Source organism: Bos grunniens, chromosome 29, assembly GCF_055505025.1.
Source record: "Bos grunniens cultivar Pamir isolate PY7600 chromosome 29, Bosgru_T2T1.0, whole genome shotgun sequence".
In the NCBI taxonomy this organism is placed as follows: domain Eukaryota; kingdom Metazoa; phylum Chordata; class Mammalia; order Artiodactyla; family Bovidae; genus Bos; species Bos grunniens.
In genome coordinates this window covers 48,150,651-48,174,557 of record NC_141193.1, presented here as the reverse complement: position 1 = coordinate 48,174,557, position 23,907 = coordinate 48,150,651, and positions in this window count along the sequence as shown.

Sequence of the window (23,907 nt, the reverse complement as noted above, 5' to 3'; positions counted from 1 at the left end):
GGTAAAATGAGGTGCGTGAAGAAGGGGTTTGCCTCTGTTCTGGTGGTGAGATCTGCCACCGTGTTCATTTAAAGGAAAGATGGAAGTTCTTTTCAGAGTTTCAGGCATTGTAGCAGCATAAAAACTGAAGTGCATACCTGACAATTTCAGGAAGTCCCAGGGACCATAGAACAAAAATTTTTAACATAGTCAACTCTTTTTGGGAATAGTCTGCAATTATGGACTGTCTCTCTTCCCCGTGCTTATGCAAGTCATTAATATATTCCTAAGAGCCAATCCCTTCTTAAAAGTTAAAATATAGACGTTGTGCCTACATTCCACCACCTGCACCATCAGGAAGAAGCACCACCTTGATTATTAATGCAGGTACAAAAGACATCACCTATCTGGGGAACTAATCCACGAGGTCCAGAACTGCTAGACATTGCTGCATTTTTTCTACTTCTTTGGATTTCTTCACAGTGCGTATCTGGAAATAATTCAGAGCTGGCATGCAGGTACTATCAACTCAATTGCATTTACTGAAGATTCATTTCTCGCAATTGCAAAATGAAGCCTTTGAGAAAATGATAATGGATTTGGGATAATTTAGTCTACTAAAGAGAAAGCCTGCTCTTAAAATATTTTCATAATATTTCGTCCTATTTATACATCCATGATTTCCCATTTATTTGCAAAGGAATAAAACCTATTAAGAAAAATTTGGTAACAGTTGATCCAGGAAACAAATTACCAATAAAACAAGGCATTTGTTGGGAAGTCCCTGGTTCCATGAAATAGAATCATTCCCAGGATCTCTATCAACTTACCTTGCTCAAGTTTTAGCTTTGATAAATACCTGATGATCACATATGTGCATATACTGAGTGATCCTAATTAGAGAAATACTTTCTAAATAATAGTTCTTCAGTTTGTAACAGCCTCAATTTAATTTTCTACAGTCCATGCTTCAAAGGCCTCCTCTGTACCCCTACAGACCTGAATGATACCTTGCACAGAGCAATAGTCAAGAAACATTTCTTAAATGATATCTCACTACCCCTGAAAATGAAAGCAAAAATTTGATCTCTAAGTTATCAGGTCTTCAACCAGAGGCAAAATGGAATATCATCATCAAAGTAGAGATGACTACCAATAATGTTTTATTGTAGTCGTTCATAGTTTGCTCATTGATTGTTATATAAATCTGCTTTGTAGAGAGATTTATGATCCTTGATAATTCATAAAATAATTTAACATTGAATATTTTCTAAGAGTTCCCTTGTTTTCTTTCATACAAAGATTTTTCTCTTTTGGCATCTAAAATGTTATAAATCTATTGGAGTTGAGAGGGGTATGAAACATTTACACACAAATGTTCTATTCCTGCTATATTCTCTATAATGGAGAGAATTTGCCATGAGTAGAAGCCAGGACTGCCAGTACTTGCAGGGAATGCTACTGTCAGTGAGGGCTTATATTGGTTTTCTTTCATGGGTTCATGGACTTTGCTATCTGTTATGTGAGTTCAAACTCTCGATGAGATTTGCGTGGCCTAAGTGCCGCCAAAAATCAGATGCTGCAAATTATTAAAAACTTCCTGAAGAATATATTTTCAAGCTATATATCAGCACATATTAATTAAATCAAAATATTTGTCATTAAGATTTTAATCTTGTGTTTTGCAACCATAAAGTTTGACTCACTGGAACAATTATTAGTAAGGGCATCTAAGAGCAAACATAGAATTTACCTAGTTAAAAGAGCTCAGAAAAAATTAGTAGCCTAAAATCTCTGTTTCTTGGGCTGAAGTATGACGTGGCTTTTGCATTTTGCAATGTTAAATATGATTCTCTTTTTTGGGCAAGAAAAACATGATTTCATAAGTAAACTTGGAATTTCAGTGGAGGGTGATTTTCCTTTCTCTTTCCTTCTTCCCCATAAAAAGGCAGGTCTGTCTCTCTTTGAGTCACAACTTCACATGAGCAATGTCAAAGTAGTCCTGGTTTCTGCTGAAAATACCATGTCAGGACTGGCCACATTCCTTGTCTGATTTGCATGGTAATATGAACTATGCTTCTAATATCTTTGAATTTCTCTGCTCAGCTCCTGATGATGCTAGAAAATATACTGAGTTGAGTATATTGTTGAGTAGCCTAGATCAGGGGAGTAACCAGACAATCTACCTTATCCTAAGTAGCAGATGGGGTTACTGTGGCTATTCAATACTGGAATTTGGTAACCTGGTTCAGTAGCTCAAATTAAGTAATTTGGCCTATAGGCCGGCCCATTTCCAACAAATTCGTTAGCAGGGTGCCTTTTAATAAACTGAAAGGAGCTGCAACTCCTGCATATTTCCATACCCTGTCATGATTTTTTACCCAATTACTTCAGTGTTAAGGGACTGTGTATAAACACTGTTGCCTTATTTGTCAAATTTCAGGGTAAAGGAACTTTCATACTATATCCACCTGTACCACTTGCCCTTTGCAGCCAGTTGAGGATCCAAATCACTTCACAAGGTGGTTTTGCTTGTGCTGCATTCATGAAGCATCCACATCCCTGTAATATCAGAGCTCCCAACCTCCACAGCCAGATGCCCTGCTTGCTTTGGGAATGAACCACTCACTTTATCTTATGGTGGCATAAATTGTATTCATGCATGCTTCCCTGCTAATAGATGATAAGCTGTTTTCCAGAAGAATTGCTGACATAGTAGGCTTATGGAATGGGATGAGTTGTATGAGTGGCTGCATAACAACCTGAGAGCTATAATAGAAACATCCGTGATCTGAGGAGCAGGAGACCAGGAGTCTGCCCTCAAATAAGCTCTTTGAGGAGGAGCAGCGTGGCTAATAAAAACTAGCTAAGATTTACAGTACACCAGGCTTGAAGCTAAGCACTTTTACTACAATATTCTGATTAATCCTTATAGCGGACTAATAAGGTATATGCTGTCATCCTCATTTTACAAAGGAAAAACAGGAAACTTGCTGTTGTTCAGTCGCTCGGTCCTGTCCGGCGCTTTGCGACCCCATGGACTGCAGCACTCCAGGCTTTCCTGTCCTTCACCATCTCCTGGAGTTTGCTTAAACTCATATCCACTGAACCAGTGATGCCATTCAACCATCTCATTCTCTTTTATCCCCTGCCTTCAATCTTTCCAATGAGTCAGCTTTTCCCATCAAGTGACCAAAGTATTGGAGCTTCAGTTTCAGCTTTGCTACTTTATTCTATTTCTTTGGGTATTCTCTGTATATAATCCAGAGTAAATTTAAAGACATTCAGTTCCAATCAACTGAATAGTGTTTATTAAAGACTCATTTCAAACAACTGCAACATAAAGCCTATGGGAAAATGATAAAGGATCTGGAATAATATCACCCACTGAAGAGAATGTGTGCTCTTAAAACATTCTCATATTTATTTTGTCCTTTTTATGCACTAGTAATTTCTCATTTACTTCATAGAAGTGTAGCATATTAAGACATTCCAGTAACTTCTTTCTCTGTCTAGAGTGGTGTTATGTTAATGTTTTTCAAATAGATACAGGTTTAATGCCCAGCTATTCTCCATTTCTATTGCTGACAGAATAAAAGGAAATAGACTTAAAATTATACCATGAGATATTTAGATTACATATAAAAAGAGGACTTCCTTGGTAATGCAGTGGTAAAGAATCCACCTGCAAGAGAATGTGGCTTCAATTCTTGGATCAAGAAGATTCCCTGGAGCAGGAAATGGCACCCACTACATTACAGGTATTACTGCCTGGGGATTCCCATGGACAGAGGAGCCTGGTGGGCTATAGTTCATGGGGTTGCAAAAGGGTCAGACATGAATTAGCGACTAAACAAAAACAGTAAGAATAGATCTGTTGAAAGCGAGATTGATGAAAAAGTAGATTGGTAGATTGCTGGTTGACGATGCAGTGATCCTTTTGAATTCCATGTAGTCAGAGTGCGGGCATGAGCAACGTGACTTTAAACAGTTTGGTTGGCCTCGTGGTTCTTGGCTCCTATGGGCTGTCTACACATGTCAGATGGGCCATTGAAGAAACAATTGACAACTCACTACTACCTGTGGCATGTCTACTTTGTATCATGTACTTTGCATGTACTCAGCAAAAGGGAAATCATGGTGAACAAGATACACTTAGTTCTTGCCTTCACAGAGCTGAGAGTATAGAGGGGCATTCAGGTGGAAATAATCATTTTCCAAATTTCACAATAATTGAAGACAAATTATATAAAATAGTAAAAGTTGGTTGTTATCACCATATTTTTAGTTTTAACCATAATAAAATAAGCTCTTCATGACTGACCAATGATGTGTTTCCATCAAGAAGCTTCTGTGTCAGGTCAAAAGAAACTTCACACTTACTGGAGTATCAAAAGTCATATAATAGGATTTGGAAATCTCTCCAGTTCTGACTTCATAACTATAAAATGCTCTTATACTGGCAAGGGTGGAGACAGGATAGCCCATGTCAAAATGAACTTGCCCCTTGACGTATTTTGGCAAGGCAAAGACATATTGCTTAAGAGAATATTATTTTGAAAAATTTCCCTCTCTATGATACAATCAATATTGTTAATTAGAATTAACTATTAATTCTAATTAACCAAAATTGCCTACCTCATTAGTTTGCAGTTTATATGTGTTTCTAGATACAGGCTGATTTAGTGATTATAATCCTACTCTCAATGTATGGGATAGAGATGCTTATTTAAAAAATGCTAACTCTGGCATTCCAGTTTTAAGTTGCCTTTGTTCTTGATGAATGAACAATTTTGCTTGTATATATGTTATTTTAAAATAATAAATTATGTAAGCATTCATTCTAAATGTGTAAACATTGGATTTTGGAAAATTGAATTATTAAATGCTGAAACCATTTGATTACTAAAATTTGGTACCACCATCAATGCTAGATTCTAATATACTTTTGAATGAATACTTTTCATTCTAAATGATCTGTCAAAAACCTTGTTTATATTTCCATGGCCTACCATTTGTTAAACACAGGGTCTTAGAGTATATTGGATCAACTTGTCTATTTTGGGGAATATATGTAGGGATATATTTAGATAGAAAAACACAAGGGTCTTATTTGCTTTTAATCAGTGAAATGAAGACTAATAAGGATAGTCGTATGCTGGGAATAAAAGACAACACAGTATCTCTGTGGATCATTTGAAGGTCATGTATAAAAGACATTCCCTATATGGTGGAAATGTGAGAATGAGGGAGAAAAGAAGTATTAGCTTGCACTGAACATCTGCTTTCTACCAGGAATAGTGCTTAGAACTTTGGGAACAGGATCTCATTTAATCTTCATAAAATCCAGGATTAGGAGGTGAAGTTAGCCTCATTTTGTATTTATAAAACAAAAGCTTTGGGTTTGGAGTTTAAGTTTTTCAAAATTGTATGGTTATTAAATCATAATTTAAAATAATAACCTGATGACTCTAGATAACAGCTTTTCTTCTTATTTTTAAGACAATAACATTCAAAACAAGCTTCAAATCAAAGAGTATAGGGTTTTGTTTGTTTGGTTTTTTTTCCATCTAGCCAAGAAAGAGAACCATGAATGGGACTACTGAATCTCCTCGTGTATGGATATACATTTATCATTTATGAATGCCTAAATAAAGATCATGGCATCCAGTCCCATCACTTCACGGGAAATAGATGGGGGAACAGTGGAAACAGTGTCAGACTTTATTTTTCTGGGCTCCCAAATCACTGCAGATGGTGACTGCAGCCATGAAATTAAAAGACGCTTATTCCTTGGAAGGAAAGTTATGACCAACCTAGATAGCATATTCAAAAGCAGAGATGTTACTTTGCCAACAAAGGTTCGTCTAGTCAAGGCTATGGTTTTTCCTGTGGTCATGTATGGATGTGAGAGTTGTACTGTGAAGAAGGCTGAGTGCCGAAGAATTGATGCTTTTGAACTGTGGTGTTGGAGAAGACTCTTGAGATTCCCTTGGACTGCAAGGAGATCCAACCAGTCTGTTCTGGAGGAGATCAGCCCTGGGATTTCTTTGGAAGGAATGATGCTAAAGCTGAAACTCCAGTACTTTGGCCACTTCATGCGAAGAATTGACTCATTGGAAAAGACTCTGATGCTGGGAGGGATTGGGGGCAGGAGGGGAAGGGGACGACAGAGGATGAGACGGCTGGATGGCATCACTGACTCAATGGACGTGATTCTGAGTGAACTCTGGGAGTTGATGATGGACAGGGAGGCCTGGCGTGCTGTGATTCATGGGGTCGCAAAGAGTCGGACACTACTGAGCGACTGAACAGACGGTAAAGTGTCTGCCCACAGGGCGGGAGACCAGGGTTTGATCCTTAGGTCAGGAAGATACCTGGAGAAGGAAATGTCAACCCATTCCAGTACTCTTGCCTAGAAAATCCCATGGATGGAGGAGCCTGGCAGGCTACAGTCCACTGAGTAGTCGCAAAGAGTCAGACACAACTGAGCGACTTCACTTCACTAATATTGCCTTAAATAGCTGTTTGTTTAAGGACTAGCTTGTTAGGTGCTGTTCAAAATGTCTTATGTATTCTAATTATTTTATTCCTCACAGATACCTTATATAATATTAATAGATATTATCATCACTCTAAAGAAGAAAAAAAAAAGAGAAAATAAAGTGATTTATTTTTATATTTTATACCTAGGAAAGCCAAGAGATTTTAGTTTAAAGCTATGTGAACCAATAAGAAAATTTCCAGTACTAATGAATTTAAGAATATATAAAATTCAAAGCTATTTTTCAATTAAATAAAAAGCAGGAAAAAGACATGGAAAAATCTATCCATATTAGTAACAAAGACTATATACATTTAAGAATAAATTAAATGAAAAAATACAGGATATAAATTCTTTTATTGAGAAACAATAAAGCAATGCCTTATGTTTAGAAAGGAGATATTAAATATTAATTTTCACAAAAATTAATATATTAATTTAGTTATCTGCTAATTAGTAAATTGAGAGCTTTCTGGATGCCTTTCAGATGTTCAAGCTGGTTTTAGAAAAGACAGAGGAACCAGAGATCAAATTGCCAACATTCACTGGATCATGGAAAAAGCAAGAGAGTTCCAGAAAAACATCTATTTCTGCTTTACTGACTATGCCAAAGCCTTTGACTGTGTGGATCACAATAAACTGTGGGAAATTCTGAAAGAGATGGGAATACCAGACAACCTGACTTGACTCTTGAGAAACCTGTATGCAGGTCAGGAAGCAACAGTTAGAACTAGACATGGAACAACAGACTGGTTCCAAATAGGAAAAGGAGTACGTCAAGGCTGTATATTGTCACCCTGCTTATTTAACTTCTATGCAGAGTATATCATGAGAAATGCTGGGCTGGAAGAAGCACAAGCTGGAATTAAGATTGCCAGGAGAAATATCAATAACCTCAGACATGCAGATGACACCACCCTTATGTCAGAAAGTGAAGAGGAACTCAAAAGTCTCTTGATGAAAGTGAAAGTGGAGAGTGAAAAAGTTGGCTTAAAGCTCAACATTCAGAAAACGAAGATCATGGCATCTGGTCCCATCACTTCATGGCAGATAGATGGGGAAACTTTGGAAACAATGGCTGACTTTATTTTTCTGGGTTCCAAAATCACAGAAGATGATGATTGCAGCCATGAAATTAAAAGACACTTACTCCTTGGAAGGAAAGTTATGACCAACCTAGACAGCATATTGAAAAGCAGAGACATTACTTCGCCAACAATGGTCCATCTAGTCAAGGCTATGGTTTTTCCATTGGTCATGTATGGATGTGAGAGTTGGGCTATAAAGAAAGCTGAGTGCCGAAGAATTGATGCTTTTGATCTGTGGTGTTGGAGAAGACTCTTGAGAGTCCCTTGGACTGCAAGGAGATCCAACCAGTCCATCCTAAAGGATATCAGTCCTGGATGTTCATTGGAAGGACTGATGTTGAAGCTGAAACTCCAATAATTTGGCCACCTGATATGAACAGCTGACTCATTGGAAAAGACCCTGATGCTGGGAAAGATTGAGGGCAGGAGGAGAAGGGGACGACAGAGGATGAGATGGTTGGATGGCATCATCGACTTGATGGACATGGGTCTGGGTGGACTCCGGGAGTTGGTGATGGATAGGGAGGCCTGGCGTGTTGCAGTACATGGGGTCGCAGAGTCGGACAGGACTGAGAGACTGAACTGAACTGAACTGGGTGGCTCAATGGTAAAGAATTCCCCTTCCAGTGCAGGAGATACAAGTTCAGTCCTGGGGTTTGGAAGATCACTTTGAGAAGGAAATGGCAACTCATTTCAGTATTCTTGCCTGGAAATCCTATGGAGAGAGGACCCTGACGGTCTGCAGTCCATGGGGTTGCAAAGAGTTAGAAATGACTTAGTAGCTAAACAAGAGCAACAACAATTAGCAAATTGAAGATTTTCTTGGGAAGATACTTTGTCTTTGAAATAGATAAAATGATTTTTAAAATGTGTATGTAAGAATAAATGCCCAAGAAAAACAAAGAAAATTATAGAGTAGAAAGGAGAAATAGGAGGGGATTTGCTTTGCTTTGAAGAAGGGCTTGGCAACCCACTCTAGTATTCTTGCCTGGAGACTCACATGGACAGAGGAGCCTGGCAGGCTACAGTCCATGGGGTTGCAAAGAATCGAACACAACTGAGTGACTAACACTTTGCTTTACTTAATACAGAAACTTTTGTAAATGCACCATAGTAAAATTAATATTATAATGGCATGAAAGTCAGCAAAAGAACAACAAAGTACACAATAAAAGAAAAACAAAGTACACAGTAGAGACTCTGGCAATAAATCTAATATAATTGATTATTTAGTGTATAATTGAGATAATAGTTAAACTCAATGGGAAAATGATGATTCAGTTAAGAAATGATTCAGTTCAGTTCAGTTCAGTTCAGTTCAGTTGCTCAGTCGTGTACAACTCTTTGCGACCCCATGAATCATAGCACGCCAGGCCTCCCTGTCCATCATCAACTCCTGGAGTTCACTCAGACTCATGTCCATCTAGTTGGTGATGCCATCCAGCCATCTCATCCTCTGTCATCCCCTTCTCCTCCTGTCCCCAATCCCTCCTAGCATCAGAGTCTTTTCCAATGAGTCAACTCTTCACATGAGGTGGCCAAAGTACTGGAGTTTCAGCTTTAGCATCAGTCCTTCCAAAGAAATCCCAGGACTGATCTCCTTCAGAATGGACTGGTTGGATCTCCTTGCAGTCCAAGGGACTCTCAAGAGTCTTCTCCAACACCACAGTTCAAAAGCATCAATTCCTGGGCGCTCAGCCTTTTTCACAGTCCAACTCTCACATCCATACATGACCACAGGAAAAACCATAGCCTTGACTAGACGGACCATTGTTCACAAAGTAATGTCTCTGTTTTTCAATATGCTATCTAGGTTGGTCATAATTTTTCTTCCAAGGAGTAAGCGTCTTTTAATTTCATGGCTGCAGTCACCATCTGCAGTGATTTTGGAGCCCCCCATAATAAAGTCTGACCACTGTTTCCAAGGTTTCTCCATATATTTCCCATGAAGTGATTAACCATTATAAAAATAAAATTATAGTCCTATTATCACTCCATGAGCAAACCTAAATTTGAAATAGATTATGTATTTCCTTCTAACATAGTCATGTACATAATGACAGGTTAGAAAAACATCTAAGATGTAACATGATGTACCCAATAATAGAAGTGATTTTATTGACCAAATAAGACATTCAAAATCTGTAATAAAATATGCTTATATAAGGAAGTGTAACATTTAAAGTTTGTATGGCAAAAGACAACATGAAAAAAACTGATAGGCCATTGTTTGGAAAATATGTTTGCAACTTAAATGGCACATAAATAAAGCTCTAACAAATTAGTAAAATGAGCAATAACTCAAGAAAATAGACAATTCAGAAGAAAGTAAAATTAAATACATATATACATATATATGTGTACATATGGTTCAGTGGTATAGAATCTGCCTGCCACCTCCTGAGTGCAGGAGATGCAAGAGATATGGATTCAATTCCTGGCTAAGGAAGATTCCCTTGAGGAGGAAATGGCAACCCACTCTAGTATCTTGCCTGGGAAATCTTTTTTTTTTTTAATTTATTATTATTATTTTACTTTACAATATTGTATTGGTTTTGCCATACATCAACATGCATCCACCACGGGTGTACATGTGTTCCCCATCCTGAACCCCCCTCCCACCTCCCTCCCCATACCATCCCTCTGGGTCATCCCAGTGCACCAGCCCCAAGCTTCCTGTATCCTGCATTGAACCTGGACTGGCGATTCATTTCTTATATAATATTATACATGTTTTAATGCCATTCTCCCAAATCACTGCCCCCTTCCTCTCCCACAGAGCCCAAAAGGCTGTTGTATACATCTGTGTCTCTTTTGCTGTCTTGCATACAGGGTTATCGTTACCATCTTTCTAAATTCCATATATATGCATTAGTATACTGTATTGGTGTTTTTCTTTCTGGCTTACTTCACTCTGTATAATAGGTTCCAGTTTCATCTATCTCATTAGAACTGATTCAAATGTATTCTTTTTAATGGCTGAATAATACTCCATTGTGTATATGTACCACAGCTTCTTATCCATTCATCTGCTGAGGGACATCTAGGTTTCTTCCATGTTGCCTGGGAAATCTTATGGATAGAGGAGCCTGGTGGTCTTCAGTACATGAGATCGCAAACAGTGAGACATAACTGAGCACACACATGCACACACATATGTGTGTATACACATATATATGTGTGCATATAAATATATGGGCTACCCTGGTGGCTCAGCTGGTAAAGAATTTGTCTGCAGTGAGGGAGATCTGGGTTCGATCCCTGGGTTGGGAAGATCCCCTGGAGAAGGAAATGGCAACCCACTCCAGTTTTTTTGCCTGGAGAATCCAATGGACAGCAGAGCTGGCGGGCCACAGTCCATTGGGTCACAAAGAGTCAGACACAACTGAGTGACTAAGCACCTTAGATATATTTATTCAATTTACAAACACTATTATTCAGAGACATGCAAATTAGTGCAAAAAAGAGAAAAGTGTATCTAAAAATAATATTTCTCATATATGAATAGATTTCTTCAAAATATGCCACTTTCTATTTTTAAAAAAGTGTTTTAAAATATTGGAAACTTAGAATCCTGAATGCCGTCCAATGCTTGTACTGAAACAGAATTATGCTTTTCAGTAAGCTTTGTTCACTACCTCAATATTGATGAGAATAGCGAGTCTCTGATTATATAAATAAGAAGATAGGCTAGACTGAATTTTAGTAGTTCACTATATTGTTCAGAATTAGTAGAAACAAAGAAAAATCAATTGGACAGTGTTGACACCCAGCCAAAAAAGAGTATTTAGGAAGTTCTGACTGAGATGTGGCTGTCAATTTTAACAGCTTCTATGGAGAGTACGCATAACAGGCTATAATGGTTATTGTGTGGAGAACTTGCAATATTGACAGAAATAAACAGATTAAAAATGATGAAAATCGACATTTTACAGAGAAATTAAAGCATAGTGATTTTTAAATATATGTATGTATTCAGGACCAGTCTGAGATAATGTTGGAAGAAAGGCACTGAATTCTACCCTATCAATTACTTATTCAATCAGAAGACTAAAAAGAGCAGCAGAGAATTGCTAAGTACCAATGTCACATTGACCATATTTGTCTGCAACCCAGATCTCTTACAAAAGAAGCATTCCAAAAAGGAAGTGAAAATAGTTCTCAGATAAGATGAGAAGATGATGAGAACAGTAATCATATAGTTATGGCTTTTCGTGCATGGCCTCTGACCATGACTTTGGGTACTTAAGCTGCTAGAAAGACAGATAATTAGGTGAACAATTGGTTTGCATGGTGCTGCTGCTGCTGCTGCTGAATCGCTTCAGTCGTGTCCGACTCTGTGCGACCCTATAGACAGCAGCACCATCTTACTTCATCTTTAATTTGTATTTCCTTTAAATGTAAAAGAATTTAGATTTGACATCATTTATGAATTTGCCAAAAGTCTGGTTCTTGAATGCTCAAGATGTTTAAAGTTGACTATTAAACATTCTATTAAACATAGAGTACAGTTGGATACTCTGTAAGAGAGATAATGAAGATGACTTAAGAAAAGGTTGCAGATTTATGAACAGCCATTATAAGGAGTGTGGTTACCAGCTGTTCTACATGTCCAGAGAGACTTGTGCAAGAGGTCCTTAACTGCAAGGGTAATTAAACACAGAAATAAGTTTCTGAAGGCATGGCTGTTGTAATTTCCTTTTGGGGAGTGATTTCTGTAATAAGGTGGTTATCTTTAAGGGGGTTGCTTGGAAACAAGAGCATGATCTATATGACCTCATCGAGATCTCTTATAGCCCAACAATCCCATCTTGAAGTGAGCTCTATGAAGTATAACCTCAAAGAGCCACTGCTTCAGTAAATGTTTTCAGTGATGGAAATGCTAATTGAAGTAAAGACATTTTTATAAAAAATAACAGTGGAAAAATGTTTAGAAAAGCAGGTTGGGGGAGGTTCACAAATACAGTTTGGTACTGTTGTTTAAAATGAGGTTGAGAGTCTAGGCTGTATAAATAGGAGAATTATCGCAGAGACTGTGAGACAGTTCTCTATACTTAGCAGACATCAGGCTTTTGTTGTACTGTTATGACAGTTGAGGGTCTCAAAAACCTCACCTAAAATTGGGAGACTTGGAGCAGCTCCAGCAGAATGGAGAAACAAAGATGAGTGTTTGTACAGAGCTTCTCTCACAGTGAAAAAGAACAGAGGAAATGAAATTTGAAATGGGAAATCACTTTATTTGCTTTGTACTTTCTTTGTTAGACATCTTTCTTGCTACCTACATTTCAAAAATAAAACTGTATGGGATTTAAGCGTGCTGTGGTCCATGGGGTCACAAAGAGTCTGACAGGAAAAACTACAACAATGGGATTGAAAATTGAGGTGTGTCCTATGGATTTGAGTACCTTAAGATGAATTAAATCATATCTGTCTATCTAGTCATTAATTTTCTGTTCCTGTGTTAAATCTTTTCTGTGCTGCTTTTGTAATTTTCTTCTTTCCTGGGCAATCACATCTTCTGATAAGGCTTTGATTCCCATTTATAATCTTCCTCCTCAGTGTGATAGGCAGAAGTCTAAGAGCGCCTCTAAGGCTCTTGCCTTCTGATGAATGCACCCTGCACGATCTCCTCTTCATGGTGGAAGGAGCATTGCATACTTTGAAATATCAGCGTATAATCACTTTATCTTGTAAGGAAGAAGGGATTTTGCTGTTATAATTAAGTCCCCTAATCAGTTGAGTTAATTAAAAGGAGATCATTCTGGGTAAGCCTGAGATAACAGTATGCTAAAAGAAAGGAGATATTGAAAGCAGCAGCAAACACCTTCATACTGGTTGTGAAGGAATAAACTGCTCTAGGAGCTGACAGCATCCTCCAGTTGACAGCAAGAAAATGGAGATCTCAGTCTTACTACCACCAGAAAATGAGTTCTTCTGTCAACCCAAGAAAATCTGTGAGTGGATTTTTTTTTTTTCCTAGTCAATTAGCAGGTACCTTCATTTCAGCCTTTTGAGATTGCAAGCAGATGACCCAACTAAAATAGGCTAGACTCTTGCAGAAACTGTGAGATAACACATTTGTGTTGTGTTAAGATGCTAAAGTGTGCTAATGTGTTATCCAGCAATATAAAATTACTACACTGAGCATGGTCCACCTTGGTGCTTTCTCACTTGGAATTGGTACACTTGGCCACATATCGATCAGCCCCCACTTCCCTTCATTCCTTTATTTTTCAGTAAGAACTGTTGATTTTAATTTGTAAATTAGTCTAAAGCAACTGGCCACAACCTTCCAGGTCATGCTCCTCTTGAGTTACTGTGGTCATATCCTACTCAGTCTCCCCACCTCTGTCTTGTTTCCCCCTAATACTGTTGTGTCTGGGCTGTCAGAGTAAACACCCCAAAATAAATATCTGTTGACAGCTTGCTGTTGCAAAATATCCTATACAAAATTTGTGCTTCAACTCTTTTCCATAACGCCTTTTAGGACTGGTTCCAGACTGTCCTTCTCATCTCAGCGACTCCAAACATTTTCAGGACATCTACTTCACCCATAAGTCTCTGAACAAGTAAGTAGCTCTTTTACAATATTTTTCTTCACACTCTTTATACAGACTTTATACTTCACACTCTTTTATACTCTTTATATGGAAATTTTCATTGCTTGGCTAGTCCCTGCTGCGATGCTGCCAAGTCGCTTCAGTCGTGTCCGACTTTGTGCGACCCCATAGACAGCAGCCCACCAGGTTCTTCCATCCCTGGGATTCTCCAGGCAAGAACAATGGAGTGGGTTGCCATTTCCTTCTCCAATGCGTGCATGCACGCTAAGTCTCTTCAGTCACGTCCAACCCTTTGTGACACTATGGACAGGAGCCCTCCAGGCTCCTCTATCCACAGGATTCTCCAGGCAAAAATACTGGAGTGGGTCATCATTTCCTTCTCCCTGGCTAGTCCCTACTCCATTTTCAATAGACAAGTAAAATATCACCACTTTGGGAAATGCTTCCTTGATTCCCACATTCATTCAATATGCCCTTTTCTGTGCCTGCTGCATAGTCTTTGCTATATTTTAATTGTGGAGCTCTTTGTCTAACCTTTTCATTTGATTGAAAAATCCTTATACTGAAAAAAAATTAATGCTTTGGCTTAGAGTAGGTTTTATAGTCTTTTTACATAAGTGTCCAGAAGAAGGGTGAAACTGAAAAAAAAAAATTGAAGACACTTCAAAAGGCAAAATGTGAAAGTGTTAGGCCTAAGAATTGTCAATATTATCCAGAAGATTTTCAAAAAATCAGGGATTCTCTTTATACCAGTTCAGTTCAGTTCAGTTCAGTTGCTCTGTCATGTCCAACTCTTTTGCGACCACATGGACTGCAGCACACCAGGCTTCGCTATTCATCACCAACACCTGGAGCCTGCTCAAACTCATCTTCATTGAGTTGGTGATGCCATCCAACCATCTCATGCTCTATTGTCCCCTTCTCCTCCTGCCTTCCATCTTTCTCAGCATCAGGGTCTTTTCCAATGAGTCAGTTCTTCACATCAGGTGGCCAAAGTATTGGAGTTTCAGCGTCACCATCAGTCCTTCCAATGAATATTCAGGACTGATTTCCCTTAGGATGGACTGGTTGGATCTCCTTGCAATCCAAGGGACTCTTAAGAGTCTTCTCCAACACCACAGTTCAAAAGCATCAATTCTTCAGTGATTGGCTTTCGTTATAATCCAACTGTCACATCCATACATGACTACTGGAAAAACCATAGCCTTGACTAGACAGACCTTTGTCAGCAAAGTAATGTCTCTGCTTTTTAATATGCTGTCTAGGTTGGTCCTAACTTTTCTTCCAAGGAGCAAGTGCCTTTTGTTTTCATGGCTGCAGTCACCATCTGCAGTGATTTTTGGAGCCTAAGAAAATAAAGTCTGTTTCCATTTTTTCTCCATCTATTTGCCATGAAGTGATGGGACCAGATGCCATGATCTTAGTTTTCTGAATGTTGAGTTTTAAGCCAACATTTTGACTCTCCTATTTCACTTTCATCAAGACGCTCTTTAGTTTTTCTTCACTTTCTGTCATAAGGGTGGTGTCATCTGCATATCTGAGGTTACTGATATTTCTCCCGGTAATCTTGATTCCAGCTTGTGCTCCCTCCAGCCCAGCATTTCTCATGATGTACTTTGCATAGAAGTTAAATAAGCAGGGTGACAATATACAGCCTTGACGTACTCCTTTTCCTACTTGGAACCAGTATGTTGTTCTGTGTCCAGGTTTAACTGTTGTTTCATGACCTGCATATGGATTTCTCAGGAGGCATATCAGGTGGTCTGGTAGTCCCATTTCTTGAAGAATTTTCCAAAGTTTGTTGTGATTGACATAGTCAAAGGCTTTGGCATAATCAATAAAGCAGAAGTAGATGTTTTTTCTGGAACTCTCTTGCTTTTTTGATGATCCAATGGATGTTGGCAATTTGATCTCTGGTTCCTCTGCCTTTTCTAAAACCAGCTTGAACATCTGGAAGTTCACAGTCCATGTACTGTTGAAGTCTGGATTGGAGAATTCTGAGCTTTACTTTGCTAGTGTGTGAGATGAGTGCAATTGTGCAGTAGTTTGAACATTCTTTGGCATTGTTTTCTTTGGGATTGGAATGAAAACTGACCTTTTCCAGTCCTGTGGCCACTGTTGAGTTTTCAAAATTTGCTGGCATATTGAGTTCAGTGGCATTCATATTAAGTTCATATTGGCATTCACAGCATCATCTTTTAGGATTTGAAGTAGCTCAACTGGAATTCCTTCACCTTCACTGGCTTTGTTCATACTGATGCTTCCTAAGGCCCCCTTGACTTCACATTCCAGGGTGTGTGGCTGTAGGTGAGTGATCACACCATCGTGATTTATCTGGGTCATAAATATCTCTTTTGTATAGTTCTGTGTAATCTTGCCAATTCTTCTTAATCTCTTCTGCTTCTATTAAGTCCGTACCATTTCTGTCCTTTATTGTACCCATCTTTGCATGAAAATTTCTCTTGGTATCTCTAATTTTCTTAAAGTGATCTCTAGTCTTTCCCATTCTATTGTTTTCCTCTATTTCTTTCAACTGATTGCTGAGGAAGCCTTTCTTATCTCTCCTTGCTATTCTTTGGAACTCTGCATTCAGATGCTTATATCTTTCCTTTTCTCCTTTGCCTTTACCTCTCTTTTCACAGCTATTTGTAAGGCCTCCTCGGTCAACCATTTTGCCTTTTTGCAATTCTTTTTCTTGGCAATGGTCTTGATCACTGCCTCCTTTACAGTGTCACGAACCTCCATCTATAGTTCTTCAGGTACTGTATCAGGTCTCATCTCTTGAATCTATTTGTCACTTCCACTGTATAATTGTAAGCGGTTTGATTTAGGTCATACCTCAACTGTCTGGTGGTTTTCCCTACTTTCTTCAATTTAAGTCTGAATTTGGCAATAAGGAGTTCCTGATCTGAGCCACAGTCAACTCCTGTTTTTGCTGACTGTACAGAGCTCTCCATCTTCGGCTGCAAAGAATATAATTAATCTGATTTTGTTATTGACTATCAGAGTCTTCCCTTGTGTTTTTGGTAGAGGTGGTTTGCTATGACTGTTGTATTCTCTTGGAAAAACTCTATTAGCCTTTGCCCTGCTTCACTTTGTACTCCAAGGCCAGATTTGCCTGTTACTCCATGCATCTCTTGACTTCCCACCTTGGCATTCCAGTCCCTTATAATGAAAAGGACATCTTTTTTTGGGTGTTAGTTCTAAAAGGTCTTGTAGGTCTTCATAGAACCTTCAGTTTCAGCTTTTTCAGCGTTACTGTTTGGGGCACAGACTTGGATTATTGTGATATTGAATGGTTTGCCTTGGAAACAAACAGAGATCATTCTGTTATTCTTGAGATTGCTTCCAAGTACTGCATTTCAGACTCTTTTGTTGACTATGAGGACTACTCCATTAATGGTCATTTGAATTAAATTCTCCCATTCCAGTCCATTTTAGTTTACTGATTCCTAAAATGTCAGTGTTCACTCGATAGATAATTTTTATCTGATGCAAATATAAATGATTTAAATCATTTATATAAAATGTATATAAAAATTATATGGAAGACATCCTATGGGTTGGGATAAATACTTGCAAGTGATGTTACAGACAATGGGTTAATTTCCAAAATATACAAACATCTCATACAACTCAGTATAAAAAACAAACAAGCGAATGAAAAAACTTGCAGAAGACCTAAATAACGGAGAAGGCAATGGCACCCCACTCCAGTACTCTTGCCTGGAAAATCCCATGGACAGAGGATCCTGGTGTGCTGCAGTCCATGGGGTCACTAGGAATCAGACACGACTGAGTGACTTCACTTTCACTTTTTGCTTTCCTGCATTGGAGAAGGAAATGGCAACCCACTCCAGTGTTCTTGCCTGGAGAATCCCAGGGACGGGGGAGCCTGGTAGGCTGTCTTCTATGGGGTCGCACAGAGTTGGACACGACTGAAGTGACTTAGCAGCAGCAGCAGCAGTCACTAATTATTAGAGAATGCAAATAAAAGCTACAATGAAGCATCACTTCACAGTAGTCAGAATAGCTATCATCAAAAATTTTACAAATATTAAATGCTAGAGAGGATGTAGAGAAAAGGGAACCCTCCTACACTTTTTGTGGAAGTGTAAATTGGTGCAGCAACTATGCCAAACAATATGCAGCTTCCTTAAAAATCTAATTACCATATGTTACCAACAATCCCAATCTGGTGCATATATCTGGAAAAGATGAAAACTCTGGAAAAGCAAGATGCACCCCAATGTTCATAGCAACACTGTTTACAACAGCCAAGACATGGAAGCAACCTGAGTGTCCACCAATAGATAAATGTATGAGAAAGGTGTGACATATATATATATATATATAAAATTCAATCATAAAAATGAATGAAATAATGTCTTTTGCAGCCACATCAATTGATCTAGAGAATATCATAGTAAGTGAAATATCAGACAGAGAAAGACAAGCATTATATATGGAATGTAAAAAAAATAATACAAATGAATTTATTTACAGAATAGAAACAGATTGCAGACCTGGAGAACAAACTTACAGCTACCAAGAGTAGGTGGGAGAGGAGTACATTAAGAGTATGGGGTTAACAAAAAATAAATTATATGCAATTTCTCAATCTATAAAAGTTAACATCTTATTCTATAGAATCTGAGCTTTAATAAATAGTAAATCAAATAAAGTTACCTTTTTAAATATTATATCTTTAGACAGTGATCCAGTTTGACATCAGTAGGGCACAGCATAATGTTTTTCTTTTCCTCTTTCCAATTTTGAGATAATTTTTAATGGCATATCCATTCCTTCCTTCAAATATTTTCACTGCTGGTTTGTAAAAAGCAAGAAAATCTGTGTGTTAACAGGACAGGAAAGAAGGTGAATGCCAGGTGACAGCATTCTTCTTTCTTTTCTTATTGTGATATGTCTCTTTAAGAATTAGGCAAATTTAGCTGTAGAATTTAACCCTGTCCAGTTGATTTCCTCTTACCTGCCTTATGATATTCATATCCTCTCTGTAACTGCATAATTTTGACGCTCTTCCCAATTTGAGGTGACATTACAAAGCCTACTGTCTTTAATTCAACACTGTAACATATTATGTCACATCTTCCCATCCCCCTTCATGATTTTCCCTGACACAGAAGGAAGGAAACATTTAAAAATGAGACTAGAGTACTGCTGAGCCACGCAAGTCAAAGGAGGGCATGGATAAATTATATTAAGAAAAAAAAAAAAAAAAAAGAACTAAGGTCCTTTATTCTTTAGAACCTGGAGTCAATATCCATGGATCTCTCAGTAATTTTTCCCATCTCCTTTTCCCCTATATATACGCTTACTCCATTATTATATATCTTTTTTCTCTCTGTCTTAAAGGTATTTTGTCTCATTCTAGTGACTGACACCTACAACTTATGTCAATAATAAAGATTTCAATCAATAATCTTTAGCCATCAACAAAATTGCATCATTTTTTTATGTTCTAGATGAAAACTCTTAGATTTCAAATAGCTTCCTCCTAAGAGGTAAGACCAATCTTAGTTTTAATATGAAACAAGCAAAAATAAATTGTTCTTGTATTTGTAAATTAAGTTACAGAAAAGAATTTTGAGTGTTTGTAAAATTTTCTCTTTCTCTGGACAATCTTCAATTCTAAGGATAACTAATCTGGTCTTTCTGGTATAGCTTCTAATCATAATATAAAATGAAATCATCATTTTGAAGATTATAGTTTAAAGGAAAGTAGTTTTCAAAGCAAATCTGAGAGCTTAAATTGTCATTTCTGTTCTATTCCAAAGAGATTATGTACGAGGCTTCTTTTATGAGTGCCAGGTAAGCAGAAATGGACCAATTTCCTCATTTGCAAATTGAAGGATGAGGATATGAGAACTTTCTCAAGTTTATTCAGCAAAGCTTTAATGGTGAGAATTAATGCCCATTGTCACATAAATTAGAGAAAAATTGGGTAAACAAAGGGAGTTATCAACAAGCCTAAGTCCCAACCACTAATGCTGAAGAAGATGAAGTTAAATGGTTCTTTGAAGACTTACAAGACCCTCTAGAGCTAACACCCAAAAAGGATGTTCTTTTCAGTATAGGAGACAGAAATGCAAAAGTAGAAGTCAAGAAATACCTGGAGTAACAGGCAAATTTGGCCTTGGAGTACAGAATGAAGTAAGCAATGGCTAATAGAGTTTTGTCAAGAGAACACGCTGGTCATAGCAAACACCCTCATCCAACAACACAGGAGAAGACTCTGCACATGGACCTCACCAGATGGTCAATACCAAAATCAGAGTGATTATATTCTTTTTAGCCAAAGATGGAGAAGCTCTATACAGTCAGCAAAAGCAAGACCAGGAGTTGACTATGGCTCAGATCATGAACTTCTTATTGCCAAATTCAGACTTAAATTGAAGAAAGTCGGAAAACCACTAGACCATTTAGGTATGACCTAAATCAAATCCCTTATGATTACACAGTGGAAGTGACAAATAGATTCAAGGAATTAGATCTGATGAACAGAGTGCCTGAAGAACTATGGATGGAGGTTCCTGACATTGTACAGGAGGCAGGGATCAAGACCATCCCCAAGAAAAAGAAATGCAAAAAGGAAAAATAGTTGTCTGAGGAGGCTTCACAAATAGCTGTGAAAAGAAGAGAAGTGAAAAGCAAAGGAGAAAAGGAAAGGTATACCCATTTGAATGCAGAGTTCCAAAGAATAGCAAGGAGACATAAGAAAGACTTCCTTAGTGATCAATGCAAAGAAATAGAGGGAAACAATAAAAGGGGAACACTAGAGATCTCTTCAAGAAAATTCAAGATACCAAGGGCATATTTCAAGCAAAGATGGCCACAATAAAGGACAGAAATGGTATGGACCTAACAGAAGCAGAAGATATTAAGAAGAGGTGGCAAGACTACACAGAAGAACTTACAAAAAAGATCTTCAAAACCCAGATAATCACAAGGATATGATCACTCACCTAGAGCCAGATATTCTGGAATGAGAAGCATCACTACAAACAAAGCTAGTGGAGGTGAAGGAATTCCAGTTGAGCTGTTTCAAATCCTAAAAGATGATGCTGTGAAAGTGCTGCACTCAATATGCCAGCAAATTTGGAAAACTCAGCAGTGGCCACAGGACTGGAAAAGGTCAGTTTTCATTCCAATCCCAAAGAAAGACAATGTCAAAGAATGCTCAAACGACTGCACAATTGCACTCATCTCACACACTAATAAAGTAATGCTCAAAATTCTCCAAGCTAGGCTTCAACAATACATGAACCATGAACTTCCAGATATTGATGCTGGATTTAGAAAAGGCAAGGGAGCCAGAGATCAAATTGCTAATATCTGTTGGATCATTGAAAAAGCAAGAGAGTTCAGGGAAAAAAAAATCTATTTCTGCTTTGACTATGCCAAAGCCTTTGACTGTGTGGATAACAAAAAAACTCTGGAAAATTCTTCAGGAGATGAGATACCAGACCACCTGATGTATCTTTTGAGAAATCTGTATGCAGGCCAGGAAGCAACAGTTAGAACTGGACATGGAACAACAGACTGATTCCAAATCGGGAAAGGAGTACATCAAGGCTGTTTTTGTCACCCTGCTTTTTAACTTATATGCAGAGTACATCATGAGAAACACTGGGCTGGAAGAAGCACAAGCTGGAATCAAGATAGCTGGGAGAAATATCAATAACCTCGGATATGCAGATGACACCACCCTTATGGCAGAAAGTGAAGAACAGCTAAAAAGCCTCTTGATGAAAGTGAAAGAGGAGAGTGAAAAAGCTGGCTTAAAACTCAACATTCAGAAAACTAAGATCACGGCATGTGGTACCATCACTTCATGGCAAATAGATGGGGAAACAATGGAAACAATGTCCGACTTTATTTTTTTGTGCTCCAAAATCACTGCAAATGGTGACTGTAGCTGTGAAATGATAAGACTCTTGCTCCTTGGAGGAAAAGTTATGACCAACCTAGGCTAATATTAAAAGGTAGAAACATTACTTGGCCAACAAATGTCCATTTAGTCAAAGCTATGGTTTCTCCTTCCCTGATGGCTCAGAGGTTAAAGCATCTGCCTGCAATGTGGGAGACCTGGGTTCGATCCCAGGGTTGGGAAGATCCCCTGGAGAAGGAAATGGCAACCCACTCCAGTATTCTTGCCTGGAGAATCCCACGGACAGAGGAGCCTGGTGGGCTACAGTCCACGGGGTCGCAAAGAGTTGGACACGACTGAGCAACTTCACTTTCATGCTTTCTTTCATGGTTTTTCCAGTAGTCATGTATGGATGTGAGAGTTGGACTATAAAGAAAGCTGAGTGTTGAAGAATTGATGCTTTTGAACTGTGGTGTTGGAGAAGACTCTTGAGAGTTTCTTGGACAGCAAGAAGATCCAACCAGTCCATCCTAAAGAAAATCAATCCTGAATATTCATTGGAAGGATTGTTGCTGAAGATGAAACTCCAATACTTTGGCCACCTGATGCAAAAATGTGACTCCTTTGAAAAGACCCTGATGCTGGGAAAGATTGAAGGCAGGAGGAGAAGGGGACGACAGAGGATGAGATGGTTGGATGGCATCACCAACACAATGGACATGAGTTTGAGCAAACTCTGGGAGTTGGTGGTGGACAGGGAGGCCTGGCGTGCTGCAGCCCATGGGGTCACAAAGAGTTGAACACAACTGAGCGACTGAACTGAACTGAACCTGTAGCAATTCCTAAGATCACTTGTTTCATAGGATAACTCTCGCTTGATAACACCTCCTAATTATTCCATAATAGTATAATGAGAAAAGATCCCCTGGAGAAGGAAATAGAAGTCCACTCCAATATTCTTGCCTGGGAAAACCCATGAACAGAAGAGCCTGGCTGGTTACAGTCCAAGGAGTTGCAAGAGTCAAATATGACTTAGGGACTAAATCACCATACCCGGAAAAGGATCCAGTTAAGAGTCAGTAAATTATATATTTGCATTCCATTTTTTTCAGTTCCTGGCTGTATGACCCTGGATCAATTACTTATTCTTTTTATGTATCTTTACAGTGATGGCCATTCTTTCCTCTTAGGTGTTATGTGCTAATTAAATCAGATGACCAATGTAAAGTTTCTAGCATACAATTGACAGGTATTTTCCTGTTCTGAAGTTAATTTTTTCCTACTATCACTCTCAAATTTTCTGCCCTGAGAATTTCTTATCCTTCTTATTTGGCTTTGGTATAAATCTTGGTCATTTATTCATTGTCTCAGATGAAAATGCCTTTCTATTTCATTCAGTATTTGCATACCAATTTCCAGTCTCTTCAGAAAAGGTGGTGAAACAAGGTCTCTTTCTCAGTATTGTTAACTATATGGATTTATAATTGTGATGGAACGGGTGGAAATTAATAATGAACAGTTCTTAATTATCACATAGGTCACAGATAGACTTATACATCCGTATGTTTAATAAATTTACTGGCTTGAAATTGTGTTGGAGTGATATTATTTGGCCTGGATATAGGACCTGAGTCTTAAATTATAGTCACTTATATACCATTCTGGAATATGTTGCTGTTGCTCAGTGGCTAAGTTGTGTCCGACTCTTTGTGACACCATGGACTGCAGCATGCCAGGCCCTTGTCCTTCTCTGTCTTCCGGAGTTGGCTCACATTCACGTCCATTGAGTTGGTGATGCCATCTAACCATCTCATCTTCTGTTATCTCCTTTTCCTTCTGCCTTAA